General features: G+C 50.7%; 1 pseudogene; it reads right to left on the reverse strand.

Annotated features, from left to right (window-relative positions):
- Positions 1-2,046: 2,046 nt before the first annotated feature.
- Positions 2,047-4,372, reverse strand: LOC130890042 (PDZ domain-containing protein 4-like; annotated as a pseudogene).
- Positions 4,373-5,414: the final 1,042 nt, after the last annotated feature.

Here is a 5,414-nt window from a genome sequence, read left to right on the forward strand (position 1 = left end):
CTTGACTTTTCTTTACTATCCGTGAATAGGCCCTGATTTTCTTCTTGCCTGTGCCCCAGAGAGACTGTTTCTATTTCTTCTCTGACAGCACCTCCTACGAGAACTGAGAAGCCTGAAGGAAACCAGAGACACCTTGAAGGCATGACATTCTACACTCCAGGATCCAGGCCTCCTCTGAAAAAGCCATGTCCCTTTCTGCTGTGAGCACAACATTGAGGCAAATATCAATCAATCATCAGAGGATCCAGCCACAATCTGATCCAACTCTGTTGGCTTACAATGTCCAGAAAAAAGGCTGTATCAGAAACAAGCTTGAGATTCAGAGGACACCCCACAAATTACTTAGAAGCCGAACATCCATCACCAAGTGGCCCGAGTGTGGGCAAAACAACATGGAGGGAGATACTTGGGTGAGCAAGAGTCATTCTGTCAGCTACTGTCAAGGGCTTTTGCAAGCTGACTCCGTAAGTTATGTGGAATCTGACAAGGAAGACCCTGTCACACTGCTATCCAGAGAGACCACACCCAAAAGCCCAAGATTCTCTCTCTAGTGCAAAGCTGACACTGACCCCTTATCACCCACAAGTGGTGGTGCTGAATATTCCCTACAGAGACTAATCCACTTCCTTGTGTCTTATGTTATTGATTTGCTTTTTCTTAAAGAATATTCCAAGGGAAAGTGGGAATTTTAATTTTGTTTGGTTGGTTGTTTTTGTTATGTTTTAGATTGTTTTGGTTTGGTTTATATCTCGTGATATCTGTGCATTTGTTTTTTGGTTTTCTTCATTTTAGTGTAAATTTTTGTTATATTTTGTTATTTCTTTTGTAATTTCCATTGTTTTAGTAGTTTGCTAAGGCTGTGCACTGTCTGTAATGACCGCTGTTTTGAAGCACCCATAGTATACAATGAATGTTTTATGAATAAAAGACAGTTTTCAACTTTTCACTATTTTTTTTAACGTAGTAAAAAGGCAGCTTGCTTTATTCTTGGAATGTAGATGGGGAACAGGGGTTTCCTGTAGCTTCCCAACATGAGCTTCACCAAGACTGAGAAACCAAACGAGTGGCACATTTGAGAGCTGCATCACTGGAAGAGGTTTTAGGTGTCTCTCACTCAGTCCATCTTCCTTTCTCACTGGGTCCAGGCCTCCCAACTCCCACCAGATCTCTAGGCTAGGTGAGGTCTACCCTGTTGCCAATTGGGTTTGGCTTCTCAAACCCCTGATCATCTAAGCTTCTTGCTCAGGTTACTAAAAGTGGCTCTGCTCCAGGTGGCATAGGCCAGGGGTCAACAAATTCTTTTTGGATGGATACTGTGCCCACAATCCCTGCGATTTCACTCTCACTCACATGGGTGCACCTCAAAAGCCAACTCACATCCTTCCTGCCATTCCTCGGAGTAGAGACCACCAGGACAGCTGCTTCCTATTCTTCCCCATCCCTTTCCTTTCCCTCCCACCCAGCCCTCCCATTTTTCCTCCCCCCAACCTCCTTCCAGCCAGCACTCGGTGGGGTCCACCTTTGTCAGGCTGCCTGAAGGATCTGCCAACCCCCAGAGCAGGTCCACAAAACAGAAAACAACTATTGGCAAGCACAGAAAAGGAGAAAAACCACAAAATTCAGGGTTGTCTTTGTCTATAAGGAACTGCGGCTTCCAGGGGTGGGAAGAGGCCATGCTCAGCAAGAAGCTGGACATTCTCTCTTGCTTAAGATAGTCCACCTCACTTCTCTCTGCACGGACTTCCCTGTCTCCAAGAACATATCAAGAACACTGTGTATGTACGCAAACATGCAGGCACACACAGGTGGCCTTTATGAGTATGCCCTCTATGCTGGCTGTTGACATAGCCTCTTGGGGAGCAGCAAATAGGTGGAAGAGAAGTGCCCCTTCTAGGGGCTTTCTACTACCAAAGTTCTGTGCACACATACAAATACAGGCGTGTGCATGAGCACAGCGTGCAAGCAAACACATAGACACACACTAAATTCTAAGGGAGGGTGAGGATCAGGCTCTCTAGGCCTGGACTGGGCTCTTGCTGGGGCAGCTCAGACAGTGGTGACAGAGAGCAGAGGGTTATAGATTCTTCTTCCATCAGCTGAGCGGGCACCGTGGACCAGCATCTCTTGGATGATGATCCAGTTGTCCAGGATCTTCTTGTTTCTCTTCTTCATGGTCTTACGGTGGCTCAGGGCAATAATGTTGAGCTCAGGCTTGCTGTCGCCATTCTGCTGCTCCCTCAGACACTCCAGGCGGCTCTGCATCATGACTCACGCCTCTTCTGCTGCTCCCGTGCTCGGATCAGGTGCTGCTTCCTCTCCTCCTTGCTCCAGTAGCGGCCCATCTTCATCTCACTCACTGCATCATCATCAGTGGTCATGCCGCTGCGCTCTTCCCGGATTTTCAGGGCCCTAGCCTTCAGCAGCCCATCTCGCACAGGCCGCTTGGTCACATAGCGGGTTCCATCACTTCTCACCTTCACCTTCCATTCCATGCAGGTTACTTTGACAGCTGTGGCCACCACCCCACCCACCCGAGGACCACTAGCCAAGCTCAAGGAGCCATGGCCCAGATCCTCCAGGGTACGTGGCGGGGTCAACTGCACACAGCTCTGGTAATGCTCGCTCTCCTGGCCACGATGACGCCTGGAGAGGTAAGGGCTCCCTTCGGGAACTACATGCTCCAGAGTAACACCTGTCTTGGTGCTGCATCGGACACGCTCCTCTGAGTGCTGTCTCCGGCCCACCTCAGGATCCCGAGAGAGTGATCGGAACTTGGCAGGGCTTCCAGGTGAAGAAGCCCCTTTGGGGTGGGTGGTGAGAGGAGGGCCAGAAGGGGTCCGGTTCAAATTGGAATTGCCTGCAGCAGATCGCTTCAGGGGGATCTCAGGCAAAGGCTCCATGAGCGGGGGAGTGCTGCGGCAGCTCTCCCCAGTGTTGTAGGCGCTGGTGCTATCCTTGTCTGATTTCTCTGGCAGTTCAGAGATATCAGACAGCTCGTGCTTTTTGGGCTCACAGGCTGCCAGGTCATAGAGGCTCTCCTCCTCCTGCAGCCAAGCCTTCATACAGCGCTCCCGCAGATGCTGCATCTTCTGTGCCCGCAAAATGTTGCGGCACTTGAACTCTAGGTGCCGAAGCTCCTCTTCCAGCATGGCCATCTCACAGCCTAGGCTCTCATTTCGGTTGACGTCCAGGGCACCATTGCTACTGGAGGCCCGGGAAAAGAGGATGCCTCGCTGGTTGCCATTCTCCAGGTGGCACTTGATCTCCAGCAGTTCCCGGTAGGAGTTCATACTCCTCATCAGTGAGCCCAGGCAGGTCAGCCCCACCCAGTCCTGCCCCCTCAGCCAGCAAGAGAGTCCATGCTGAAGTGAAAATCCCTGCTCTGCAGGGCATCCCCTTGCAGGCCAAACTTGCGCAGGCTTCCAGGGGTGTTGGTGGTGCTGGGGGGCTCATCCCCCAGCAGGTCATGTTCAGAGCTCTCTTCATTCTGGGTACTCTCATTAGTCCGGTCCACCCCGCTGTCCAGCTCCTGGCTGTTGCTCAAGCCTGGGCACCCATCAGGAGCACCCTTCTCATCATTTCCGGTCTGCGGGGCAGGGGGTGACTTCAGCTTCCTGGCATGAAGGTCCCCTTCATTCTCAGACCCAAAGTCATCTAGGAATTCATCTCTGTCACTGTCTTTCCACCGCTTTGCTAGCTGGCTCTCAGGCCGGGCCACCAGCAGGGAGATGTTGGTGTTCTCTTCCTGGCTCAGGATAGCCACTGCCTCCTGTCGGTTCTGGACATCCATTCCATTAATCTGGATGATTCGGTCTCCCTCACGGATCCGGCCATCTTTGGCTGCAATGCTGTTGGGATTAACTCTCCAACGTAGATGCCCAGGTCCTCCTCATCATCTGTGCGGTAGCACACCATCAGGCCCAGCTTGTCTTGGTGACTGTTTTTACACAGCTCCACCTCCTTGTACTCTAGCTCGTCCATTTGCTCTGCCTCCTGCAGGCCGCCCTCCATGAATTCCACTGGCTCATAATACTCATGGCTGATGGGGGGAGGCGGGGAGCTCAGAGAGGACGGACGGCTCCAAGATGCCCATGGGTGGGGTGGGTGGGCACAGCTTGCCCAGTGCCGTGATATGCTCGAAGGTGATGTCGGTCTGAGTGCCACTGTCCACCAGCTGAAGGTCATGGCAGGAGCTGTCCCCCCGCAGACGGGGGCTGCGTCTCAGCACCTGGATCACCAGGGGCTCCTTGGAGGCACACAGGGCCTCTAGGGTTTGTTCCTGAGACAGCTTGGAGAGCTCTTTCCTGTTCACCTAAAGCATCACTTTATACTGCTCCTGCGGTTTCTGGACAACGCACATATTACATCCCATGGTGCTGGCCGGCTAGGGAAAGAAGAGGGCAGGAAGAAGAAGGCATCTTTCACTGGCCGACGCTAGCGAACACGGGTCCCGGGCCTGGACTCCGGGCCATACCCTCAACTTTTCACTCTTAAGACTCTTTTTAGCCAAATGAGCTGTCACAGTCCTGCAAACCCACAACTCACAGGTGTGGATCAATATCAGCAATTTCCAGGCAATTTGGAATACACAGTGATTTTCCAGCCATGGTCTACTTTCCATTGGCTACAATAGTTATCGCAATCCCAACTGGAGTAAAAGTGTTCAGCTGACTGGGAACTCTACACGGAGGTAACATTAAATCATCCCCTGCAATGTTATGAGCCCTGGGATTCATCTTCCTATTCCCAGTAGGGGGCTCCCAGGCATTGTGCTTTCTGACTGTCCCTTAGCTATTGTCCTTCATGACACATACGATGTAGTTGCTCATCTCCACTGTGCACTATCAGTAGGTGCTGTTCTCGCCATTACAACTGGATGCGTCCACTGACTCCCACTATTACAGGTCACGCACTAGACGATATACGAGCAAAGACCCACTTGGCCATTACATTTGTAGGAGTAAACACAACATTCTTCCCACAACATTTCCTAGGATTGTCAGACCGACCACGGCGCTATTCCAACTACCCAGATGTTTATACCACATGAAATCCAGTGTCATCTGTGCGATCGTTATCTCACTCACAGCAGTCCTACTTATGATCCGTATAATCTGAGAAGCCTCTGCTTCCAAACGAGAAGGACTTCGTGTAGAGCACTCATCGACAAACCTAGAATGACGTCACGGCTGCCCACCACCATATCATACATTTGAAGAACCTATTTTCGTTAAAGTAACATAAACGAAGGACTCAAACCCCCTAAAAGTGGTTTCAAGCCAGCTTCATAACCTCTATGTCTTTCTCAATGAGATATTAATAAATAAATTACATAACTTTGTCAAAGTTAAATTATAGACTAAGCTCTATGTATCTTACATGGCTTATCCATTCCAACCAGGCTTACATGATGT

The sequence above is a fragment of the Chionomys nivalis genome, chromosome 18, assembly GCF_950005125.1.
Source record: "Chionomys nivalis chromosome 18, mChiNiv1.1, whole genome shotgun sequence".
In the NCBI taxonomy this organism is placed as follows: Eukaryota; Metazoa; Chordata; class Mammalia; order Rodentia; family Cricetidae; genus Chionomys; species Chionomys nivalis.